Source organism: Onychostruthus taczanowskii, unplaced genomic scaffold (assembly GCF_017590055.1).
Source record: "Onychostruthus taczanowskii isolate IOZ18803 unplaced genomic scaffold, ASM1759005v1 scaffold3, whole genome shotgun sequence".
Taxonomy (NCBI): domain Eukaryota; kingdom Metazoa; phylum Chordata; class Aves; order Passeriformes; family Passeridae; genus Onychostruthus; species Onychostruthus taczanowskii.
The window spans coordinates 3,646,264-3,658,438 of record NW_024500349.1 but is presented as its reverse complement, the minus strand read 5'-3'; the positions used below and the strand labels follow the sequence as shown (position 1 = coordinate 3,658,438).

The 12,175-nt window shown below is 41.6% G+C and overlaps 1 protein-coding gene and 1 pseudogene across 3 annotated transcripts in view; both read left to right on the top strand.

The window, feature by feature from the left end:
- Positions 1-12,175, top strand: part of CDK14 (cyclin dependent kinase 14) — a 315,608-nt gene that overhangs the window by 52,994 nt on the left and 250,439 nt on the right. The window lies entirely within an intron of this gene.
- LOC121338128 lies at positions 7,309-9,509 on the top strand (annotated as a pseudogene).

Genomic DNA, 12,175 nt, shown 5'->3' with positions numbered 1-12,175 from the left:
AAGGGCAGGCTTAATGTTGTTTATATTACCTGGGTTTGAAATGAAAAGCAGCAATTAAAAAATGTAAATTAATATTTCTTGAAAGTGACCTCAGGGATGCACTTGATCTGTGTGGTTTGCTGCTGTTTATGCCATATTATGCAGTTTAATATTCAATGATAACTTTCCCCCTGCCCTCTCAGAAGTTGAGCTTTAGGGGAATGCAGTTGACAGAACCAGAAGAGAGGCTAAAATATTAATTTAGCACAAACAAATCCCAAGCCCAAACCCCTTGAATTTTGAGATCCTATAAAACAACTTACCACCTTGGAAACTTGTATTTCCCAGGCTGGTACATGCTCTCATGTACTAAACTCTCCCTGTCTTGTGAAAGAGCATTTCTTACTTCATCTCCTTTGAAATGGCTTGGGAAGTGCCAATGCTCTGGCCTGGCATGATCCTGGGAATGATGTGTCTGCAAAGACTGTTCCATTTTTTAGTGATAAGGCATCTGCTTCTAGTAGGCAAGAACAAGGAGAAGAAAAGGATAGCCTAACTATTCCAGTATAGGACAAAAATTTATTTCAGACCTCTGTAAATACTACTGGCAGCTTTGCTGGCAATCATATTAATAGGTAGTCCTCAGTGAGCCAATATTATTAAGCTGTACTTTTTAAAGATAGATTTAAATTTCTTGACGCCTAATTGCCAGCTGTTTTTAAAAAATACATGGTCAATAAAAGGCCTATCAAAAAATTGAGTCATTTTAGGTTTAGTGCTTGTTTGAAGCAGAAATAGCCCAGCCTAAAAAATGAGTATAAACTTTTGAGAATGAGATGGAGGGCACCCTTTATTCTTTATGCTGAAAAAATTTCCAAATTATTCTGCTTGCTTTCTCTCTGTATTCATGGAGTACAGGTGCATCCCAGAGTCCATGTTGAGGCAGACAGAACTATTTTCATGACTTGACAGCACATGCATTCTGCAAGCCACACTGTTTGCAGCATCACTTTGCATATACCAATTTTCAGAAAATTTAAGGACATGTAGGAATGATTGGTAATTTTAGAAATTACACATCCTCATTTTCTCAAACACTTAAAGTTTGGAAAGGGCTAGACTTTATTCCCAAGATTTTTCTTCTGCTTTTATCATTTTATCCAGCTTTTCCTGAAATTGGCATGCTGAAAATACTCTTAATTAATGCATATTGGAGACTCGTTAAAGCATGACTGAAATTTTCTAGGATTTCCTATTGTAAAAGCACACTGCAATTCCTTAATGGACCTGTGCTAACCTAACTGTGCATGTGCTAAAGCACAAAAAGGAGCTTCTATCTGGAAAGGGACAGAGTCAGACTGCTCCTGGACATATCCCCTGAGGATTCAGGCCATAACCTGAGGTGCCTGGAGACTGTAAGGGCAAGGATGCTGTTTTTCCCCTGAATGTATTCAGTGCTTCTAATATGTGAAATATCCTCCAAGAGAAAGGATCCTAACAAGGAATTTGGAGGATTCAAGAAGATATTGGAAAAGCACAATGGTGTGTATGGGTATATGTGGAGGGTGAAAGCGTAAGTGGGTATGGAGGGCTAGGAGCAAAGGCAGGATCAGAAGCAAGTTTTAGGGAGATGGACAAGAGTCCAGAACTCTGGGAGAAGATGATCTTTGGAGGTCCTTTAAGGATTTCAGATCTCTCTGTGGAGTCCTCAGTCTCCCTGCTCTGTTTCAGCAAATAGATGTGAAACTCACAGACATGCAGAACTTAGACACAGCTGATTTTGGAATGGAAGCTGTTACCGCTGTTGCTTTTTAAACTTAATTACAGAAGCCTGTGATCTAGTCCTCCTGTTAATAATACAGGTGAGAGAGATCTATATAATCAGGTATTTTAGAGGAAGAAATAATGTTACATACAATAGATTTGAACCACAATGCCACCTTTAGTTTGAAGCTGTTTCTTGCATTTATTTTCATGGGGTTTCAGTGTTGCCATTCCTGACAAATTAATTGCAAGTCTTATAAACTTTGCACTTGTTCTCAAATGTTTAGAATTTGTCATATGTGACAATCTTCTTAGCATTTCGTAAGTAACTGGGAGATAAAATCAATGTGTGTACTGAAGACCTACATAAAATTTAATCAGGAGTGTTGAGCATATCATGTAAACGACAAGTTTTTAGTTTTCATTTGACCAGGTAGGGCAAGACCCGAGGGGCCTCAACACATGGATTGGTTCTGTGCTGCTGGTACTAACTTCAGAGGAACTGGGAAAGGTGGTGTCCCCCTTCCCAGACTTGTGAAAACTGTGATAATCCCAATTAGCCATCTGTGCATGTATTGTAATTGGTGGTTAGTGCTGTCATGGGTGGTTAAAGAGCAACCAGCCTTTTGTATGCTTATCTCTCAACATACTGGCTGCACACAGGTTAATGAGACTCCCCAGGAATATAAACACCCCTGGTATAAGTGTAGAGCATGAGGTGTGTATTTTTATTGCAACATTTCAAATAGAAGCTGTTTATTTTGGAAGTGTCAGATCTGTGTTTGGCATATGAAATTCAAAGGCAGCCATAAGACATTTAAAAGGGATCTTTTCTTGGGTTTTTTATATCACTGTGGCTTTCAGTGGAATCTTTTTTTGAATTCTTCTTGTCTGAATTTTCATTGCTGTAGCAATTGTTTCTGCTAGTACTGTCTTTTGAAATTTTAAATTATTTTTGCAACCTTTTCTGAGGATAGACGGATATTCTGTTAGATATATAAACTCTCATTATAAGTTATAAAAACATTTAAGGATTTTTTCAATAATTTTTGTTTAAAATTTTGTCATACAGCAGCCGTAATTTTATGCTGGAGTACCTTATGCATAAAGGCTCTACCACTTCTGTTGGGAATCATACCTCAGACGAGGTGTTCTGCAGCATTTACATTTCTGAGGCCTTCAAACCTTTCCTCAGTTGAACTTTAGGTTGCAGTTTGTCCTTGGAACACTCTTGGGGAATCATAATTTCTATGTTATCCTGCTTCTCCTATTTTAAACTTCTTTTTCCACTTGCTATTCATAATTAAATGCACTATTGGTTTTCATGGTAGAACATTTGTTTTGATCCTGATGCTGTAAGTGGTTTTGTGAACAAACAAAAGTTTTGATCCTGATGCTTGTAAGTGGTTTTGTTTCTCTGTCTATTAAGAGTCTAGTAGAGTGAATACTAGAGTGAATACTATTAAGAGTCTAGTAGAGTGAATACCTATTTTAATGACTAAGCTGCCAGGACAATGCTAATTTTATTTTTAAGTGTCAGTTAAGAAGACATTATTTGAAAGAACAACAGAATAATCAAGCATCAGTGAGTCTGCTGCTTCCAAGAAGTTTCTAAGAAAGAGAAACTGCTACATAGTTTAGTCCATGAACCATATGGCTCATGTTGTCTCATTTGTTGAGAATTTGTTGTTTTTTTCTAGGAAAAAAAGGTAAGTACATTATTATAATTTTACCTGCATGTAGACAGTCATGGGACATCTTAGATTGTGAGAATTATTGCTTCAAGGGGGTTTGACTTTGTTTTATGGTACAGTAAGAATAATTTTCATAGTAATCTCCTGCTAAATCAGTCACAAATTGAGTATAGTACCAGGTTTGGGGTTTTCTCCCCCCAGAAGATTTTGCAAGTGGGTTTAGTGCATCCACAAATGGAAGACAGAGCTGGTGGACACCACAGGGAGGCTGCTCATGATCATCTTTGGAAGGAGATGATAATCAGTCCAAGAGACTGGAAGAAAGCAAACATTATCCAGACCTTTGGAAGGGGTGGCAAGGAGGATGCAGGGAAATACCAGTCAGTCAGCCTCACCTCAGCCCCTGGAAAGCTGATGAGCCTCTCAACTGGGAGGCCATCTCTACCCAAATTTCTCTCACTGTTTGGAAGCACACCCCTCCCACACCTCAGTACTACAGAGAGCTCTCATGCAAAACTAAATGAAGGGTGTTGTAGAGTTTTTGGTTTGAAATGTTGTGCTATAAGTCCTGTAGTGGTGATTTAAGTGGAAGAAGATGTCTATTCACAGCCTTCAACCTGTCAGTTCTATGGAATCATTCCCTTTGTTTGTCATAGACCTTAATTTTTCCCTTTCATCATGTAATAGGATTCTTCAACTTGATACAAGATAATATAAGCTAGATAAATTGATACAAGAAAATAAAAGCTAGGTAAATTAATCAATATATTTTTTTCTGTGTCATTTAACCAAAGGAAGTTTCATTTGAATTTGAATTTGGTAGACGGAAACAGCATGTTTCCTTTAAAATTTCCTTTCAAAAAATTAATGAAAATCTGATACAAGGTAAGGAAAATTCATTCCACCCTCTAAAATCAACATATTGCTCCTTTTAAAATTATTAAAACTTTGGAGGATTCTTGAATTTTTTATAGGCCACACATTTGCTCTTGAATAAATCTCTTTATGTATAAATCCATCCCAGCCCTCTGCAGCCACTGTGCTCATCACATGAAAATTCATGTTCTTGTACTTAATAAGATCATAGGACAATAGGGAGTCTATTTTAGAACATAGTCTAGTGGGGTTCAGCTCTAGGGGTGTAGAAAGAGATGGTCTGGGGAGGGAAAAACCTCTTGGGTGAAATACTCTGTGGGGATGGGTGCTCTGTGAACATTGAAGCTGCAGCAGCTGTGACACCACTAACTGTATTTCGTAGAAGTATCTTTAATAGTATGTGGAAGAGGCTTTTTTCTCTTGTCCTTTCTGAAGTTTTTTATCTTCAGCAGCTCACTCCTCCTGAGATTCTTTCTATTTCTCACCTAAGAAGTCCTGGGAAAATAGATAAGCTGCTCAACATGCATTAAAGCTTTATCAGTTTCTGGACTGAAGTGCCCTTCAGTGAGAATGCCCAGGTGAATGCAACCCTCTTGTCTGAATTACTGAGATAAAAGAGGACAAGAAAAGCAGTCTGCAAGGGGGTAGTGACCCAGACTGTAAAGGGTTTTGTAGGTCAAAACCAACCCTTTGTATTTAACCAGAGGACAGATGAATATTAGTGCAATACCTGCACTTCTGGTGCTTGTTTCCTGGGACTACTTGACTCAGCATTGCAGCACTTTGAGATTTGACATGCCTTTTTGCTGATCATCATTCTATGCCAATTTGATAAGTAAAGAACAAAAGTACAGGTGACTGCAGTGAAACCCTTGTTCATTAGGTAGTGCAGACTTCTAGACAGAGCTGGAAGGAGGGGAGATGATTCTCACAGCTGCCTCTCATATTTTATCACAAGAACCAAAAATATTCTTAAATCACAGGTTCCTTGAGTGTTTCTATTTAGTTTGTCAACCGCTTGTTTAATCTCATGTCATGCCCCCATTTAGCCCAGTGTTTTGCTATCATCAGATTTTCCAGTCATTGTGATTTGTGTGATGGTTATACATCTGTCACGTGTGCTGTGTATGCCACGCAGAAACAGTAAAATATCCATTTTTGAGACTTAGAGGGGAATAGCAACCAACCCTCCAGGTAGGAGAGAAAGGCATGGAAGAGGGATCAAAAAATGATGTATTAAAACCAGTTATTTAGTTGAACTGCCAAAAGTTTTGCAGTCTGCAGGGATTTTGCAATATTTGAGTGATAAAACGATAATGGTATTTCATGCTGATATGTATAAACCAATGCATATGAAGAAATTAACTGCAGCTATGCATGTGTAATGGTGAGTCTAAACAAATTACATTATTCTGGATAAGAATTGTAGGATCATGGGATGATAATGTGAAGATAGTTGTTAGGTTTTAAGCAGTACTCTGAAAAACAGGCAAACCTTCAGAAAAAGGTAGGAAAAGAAAGGAGAACAAAACCATAGCTGTCATGAAGTTATTGAAGGAATACTGTTTTTATAAATACATTAAGTATTAAGCCTTATAAAGCAGAAATGACACAGTACATGTCCTTCCTGTGCTGGGACCCCAGAGCTGGGTGCTGTGTTCCAGGTGGGGTCTCTCTCCCCAGAGCAGAGCAGAAGGACAAAATCTCTCTGCCCTGCTGGCCATGCTGCTTTTTGGTGCAGCCCAGGGAACATTTGGCTCTCTGGGCTGTGAGTGCACATGGCTGGGTCATGTCCAGCCTCTCATCCACCAGCACCCCCAGGTCCTTCTGGGCAGGGCTGCTCTCAATCCCTTCATCCCCAGCCTGTGCTGACACTGGGGGTGACCCCAGCCCAGGTGCAGCACCTTGCACTTGATCTTGTTGAACCTCATGAGATTCCCATGGACCATTTCTCGAGCTTGTCCAGGTCCCTCTGGATGACATCCTGTCCTTCAGGCGTATCAGCTGCACCACTCAGCTTGGTGTTATCAGCAAATTTGCTGAGGGTACACTTGATCCCTTCATCTATATCATTAGTGAAGATATTAAATAACACTGGTCCCACTATGGACCCAAACCCAAAGCCCTTCATGTGAGTATCTCAAAAGTGAAAATGAAGGGAGGCTAAACTTCAGTGCTTTCAAAGAAGATGAGAATTTTGGTGCATGACATATTTAAACTTAAGAGATGAAGTTGAACTCATCGTTTTAAGTTTTAATTCATTTCTGGAAAGCTTTTTTCTCCCAGCTGAAATACTGTAAATGACTTTGAAATAGGGTATCACAGAGCCTTGTCCCTCTAGGAGATCAGCTGTAGCAATATACGTAACTCAAAAATTAAACATCTTCAGGGATTCGTCCCTGGTATTTATACTGGTAGATATTAAAAGCTAATGTTATTTCTTTATAATTGTCTCTAAAGAAAATCTTTGTTAAGTCTGTCTCTTGTATTCATCATTAAAATTTGTGTCACAGAAAAACTATTCTTTCAGTTCTCTGGGTGTCCTGGGTTACATTGTAGGGTGTAACTGAGCTATGTATTCTACTCCATCTGCATTACTCCTGATGAAGTGTTAATAGTGGGTTGTTTGCAGCTGCTGCCCAGTGCACACCCAGCCCTAAGGCTGCAAGCTGGGTGTTTGATAAGGAAAAGAGGCAATCCCTTGGTACCAAGGTAGTGTTTCTTTGTCTCACAAATTGACTCAGCTGTGATAACTACACCCAGCCTAAGGGGGTTCTCTCTGCCAATGGGCCCTAAAGACTCAACAGCCCCACTGGACAGCTGTAACCACCTAAGCCATCAAGGACTCCCCAAAATATGCTATGATTTATAGAATGACACCATTCCATTGTGAAACTCCCCACTCTGAGGAGGTGCTGTTTCTGCCTGAATCTGGCCATATATAAACTGGGTGCTTTGGGGACATGGGACACCACGGAAGAAGCTAATCCTGGACATGCCTACACTCTTGGGCTACATGCTGGGGCTGGGCTGCAGAGCCACAGGTTTCACCACCCACTCTGACATCAGGCCTGCTTGTGGTGCCAATGACCCTGTGGATGACCAACCTGCCCCGCTGGGGAAGAGAACTGTGGGGGACCAGACAAAGTCGAACCAGACAGCTGATGATGAAGATGAGAACTTGAATAACACCGATTTTGGTGATTTCAATGGCTATGCTGAGGGCCTGTTCTCAAGTGGCCCCTATGAAAAAGATGATGAGGAAACAGGTGCTATTTATGTGTCTTTGGAGAAGAGGATGGATGAAGGTAGAAAAGAGAGAAGGGAGCAACAAGAAAAAGAGGAAATAGGAAAATACCATATGGAACAACCTAAAATTTAGTGGCAGTTTTCAGACTTGAAATGGAAGTTAGCAGAGGTTACTGAGGAGGAGTGGCTGAGTATTCCAGAGGTTGGTGATGCCAGGAGCAAGCATCAGAGGAATCCTTGGTATGAGAAGCTGACTCCTGTCCCTGACAGCTTATTTGAAAAACATTTACAGTAAGGAGAGAATCGTACTTCCATGGACCCACAACAGACACAGTTTGGTGGATTGAATACTCCATATCTAGGGGCAATGAATATGCTATACCCAGGAAGAATGACACCAGTCTTGATGACACCTGGGACATATGAATTGGGTATGAAGAAGACTGGCCAAGCCAGGAACATCTTGATGGATACAAGGTTAAGCCATGTGTCAGACTCTGTGAGTGGCCAGACTATAGTGGACCTGAAAGGATATTTGACAGACTTGAATTCCATGATACCCACACATGGAGGAGATATTGATGAAATTTAAAAAGCCTGTTTATTCCTGAAATCTGTCCAAGAGAGCAATCCTCATCATCCACCAGCCTGGATGGCATCAGACCAACTGGAGGAGGTCACTGGCAAACTCCAGGTGGCTTGACCACATCTTGAAAGGAACAGAGATGTGCCCTAAGACTGAAAATATTTGGTTGGAAGCTGCTCGGCTTGAGCCTGGAGATACAGCCAAGGCTGTTGTGGCCCACGCTGTCCAGCACCTTCCCCAGTTTTTCTGGATTTATATCAGAGCAGCAGAGCTGGAGATGGATATCTGTGCCAAGAAACGTGTCCTTGGGAGAGCCCTTGACCATGTTCCAAACGTGGTGTATTTGGGAAAAACAGCTGTGGAGCTGGAGCAACGTGAGGATGCCAGGGTCATGTTGAGCAGGGCTGTGGAGTCCTGTCCAACCAATGCTGAGCCATGGTTGCCATGGCACTGGCAAGGCTGGAGACATGAGAATGCTCATAAAGTACTTAACAAAGCCCAGGGGAATATTCTGATGGATTGTGACTTCTGGATTACTGCTGCCAAACTGGAGGAAGCCAATGGAAACACCCAGATGATGAGGAAAGTCACTGACAGAGCCATCACATCTTAGGTCTAACTGGTGCTCCCTGTTGAGTGTGGAACTCAACAGGGAGCACCAGATACAAGATGCTGAGCAATGTGATAAAGCTGGAAGTGTATCCACATGCCAGGCAATCATGCGAGCTGTGACTGGGATTGGGATCGAAGAAGAAGAGGAAGATGAAGAAGAAGATGAAGAGCAAAACCAACCTGCATGGAAATGCAAACAGTTGTGTTGCTTATAGTGCTCTGGAGCATGCCTGAGCCATTTATGCCTATTCCTTGCATTTTTCTCGAGCAAGAAGAGCTTGTGGCTGCAAGCAGCCTGCTTTGAAAAGAACCATGGATCCGGAGAATCCTTGGAGGCTATTTTGCAGAGAACTGTTTCTCACTGTCCCAAAGCAGAAGTGCTGTGGCTCATGGAAGCTAAATCTAAGTAGCTGGCAGGAGATCTAAGTGCCAGCAGCCAGAAGCATCTTGGCCCTGGTTTTCCAGGGCAACCCCAACAGTGAGGACATCTGGCTGGCTGCCATGAAGCTTGAGTCAGAGAACAATGAGTATGAAAGAGTAAGGAGGCAAAGACTCACAGCAGTGCCCCCACAGCAAGGGTCTCCATGAAATCTGTGAAGTTGGAATGTGTGCTTGGGAATATTGCTGTAGCCCAGGAGCTCTGTGAGGAAGCCTTGAAGCATTATGAGGACTTCCCCAAATTGTGGATTATGAAAGGACAAATTGAAGAGCAAAAAGATCTCGTAGAGAAAGCATGAGAGGCTTTGTAATGCAAACTGTATATGGAATCAGTCCCTAAACCCCACAATATCTCTTTTTATAAGTTGGAAAACTAGTTGGCACTATGTTGCATTGTATTTTGTTTCAGACAGTGACTTTTTAAGTGAAGTTCCACAGTACCAGATAATGTATAATTTGGTATTGCAAAACATGTTTAACAGCATGTTGTACTTGGAATAACTTGTCATGCATTCCATTGTGCAGCATTATCACTGCTTCACTTGCCATCTTAAGATAAAAATTATTTTCCTTGCATTCAATGCATTTGTATCATTGCTGGATTGTGTCATTAAGGTCATGTCTTCTTATACTCTATGAATTCTAACTCAAACTAAACTCAGACTTCTCAGTTTAAGGAAGGGGGTCATATTTTATGGTCACCTGTGATGGCAGGGATATGAACTGGGGTTGGACAAGTGTTCCATCCAGCACTCAGTTTCTGGACACAACTTCTTGAATGTCTTGTTAAATAATTTCTTGATGAAATATTATAAGTGGCTTGTGAAGTGGCTGGCTAGATGTCTAAATGACTCTCACAAGTGAGTAAATTTTTCAGAAGTGTTAATTTTTTCCTTGTATATTGAGTCTGCAGTTGTCAAAATGGAAAGGTTTGTGTTGAGAAGCAGTGGCTTTCCTTAGCCTTTTCTTCTGTGAAGAGAGAACGGGGTCATATGGATGTATGAAACTTTTACAAATTACTGCATTTGGTTATTATTTCTTGGAGAGGAGGGAAGTGTTAGCTGCCTTTCTCCCTTGCTCCCAGTCCTCTCAGATGACTCAGTGTAATGGAAATGGGATATTACTTTCAAGTTAATTTTACTAGTCTGTAGTATGACCACACAGAACATATGTAACTACTGGCAATTTTTTACTATGCCATATTACTAAATGATGATTTGCATTTTTAGTTAATTGACCATCAGAGCTGTGACATTGTGTAATTTCTCTGGTTTAAGTGTAGCAATTTGCTATTATCTTGAAAAGCTCCAAAGATACCTCCTTATAGGCGAAGAACTGCTCCCAAGTGCTACATAGCATTTTGCAGTCTGCCCTGGGATGAAAGTGTTGGCAGGACTTAAAGTACTTATAATGTGAAACTTGTACATGGAGTTGGCTTCCAGTGAGAGTTTTAAAATCTAAATTGAACTCCATAGTTATTTGACTTTTTTTTTTTTTGGGGTTGTTGTATTGATACTTTTTTTTAGATTAGTTACTCTCCCACCCCATTGGAAGAAACCCAGTCCCATGCTACAGGGATCTTTGTGTGTTCCATCAACTCCATTCTTAATTCTAGATAGCCTTTGCCTTCCAGCCAGGTTCCCCCCACCCTCTCTGTGGTACCATGGGCAGCAGCAGAGCACATGTTTGTGCTCTAGCCAAGTTATGTTCAACCACAGTCTGCAAATGGTGTTGGGAGTAGGGCAAGGAATGGGGCTAGCAAAGGAGAAGGAGGGGGAAAAGAATAGTAGGGAGTGCTGGGAAGCCTGCTTGGATGAACAAAGACTTCCTAACAAGAGTCAAACATAAAAAGGGATTATATAGAAGGTAGAATTGAGAACAAGTAGTGGGAAAGGAATACAGATGTGTCTTCCAAGCATGCAGTTACAAAAGACAAAGCCCACCTGGAACTGGATCTTTTGAGGAAGGCCAAAGACAAAAGCAACAAGAAGGGCTTTAATGCAATAAATAGAATTTTTTTCCCCAATTTTTTCAATACAGTAAAAATAATTAACTTTTAATTATGGGAGGTTTGTGTGAGTTGTAGCTCACTGCAGAAAGGCCCTGCAGAGGGAGATTTAGACAAAGTTAGACCCCTTGGCAATGATCAACTGCAAAGTTTAACAAGGGTGAGTGCCAGGTTTTGCACCTGGAGTGGGTCAATCAAGTATGGACAGACTGGAGAATGACTGGAAGGCAGCCCTGCAGGAAGGGACATGGGGGTCCTGGTGAGTTGAATAAGAATGAGCCATACCCTGGCAGGCAGGAGAACCAGCCATGTAATGGGGGGCATCAGGCCCAGCACCGCCAGCCGGCAAGGGAGGGGATTGTCCTGCTCTGCTCTGCTCTGGGGTGGCCTCACCTCGAGTGTTGGGGGCAGTTCTGGGTGCCACAATATAAGAAGGATATAAAGGTATTAGAGAATGTCCAAAGGAGGACTGCAGAGATGGTGAGCAACCATCTAGGGGGAAGCTGTGTGAGGGGTGGCTGAGGTCACTTGGTCTGTTGAACCTGGAAAAGAGACTGAGGAGAGACCTCACTGCAGTCTATAAAAGCCTTCTGCTTCCTCAAAAGAGGAAGCAGAGGGTGGGTGCTGATCTTTTGTCTGTGGTGACCAGTGACAAGACCCAAAAGAAGGTCATTAAGCTGTGTTGGAGGGGTTTTGGTTTGATATTAGGAAAAAGTTATTCACCCAGAGGGTGGCTGGGCACTGGAGCAGCTCCCCAGGGAAGTGGCCACAGCACCAGCCTGACAGAGTTGAAGAAGCATTTGGACAACAGTCTCAGACACATGGTGTGATCTTTGGGGATGGTCCTGTGCAGGGGTAGGAGCTGGACTTCAGTGACCCTGGTGGGTCCTTTCCAATTCAGCATATTCTGTGATTCTATATCTTTGTAGGATGTTTGACTTGCTTTAACTGTCCCTTGGCCCAATACCT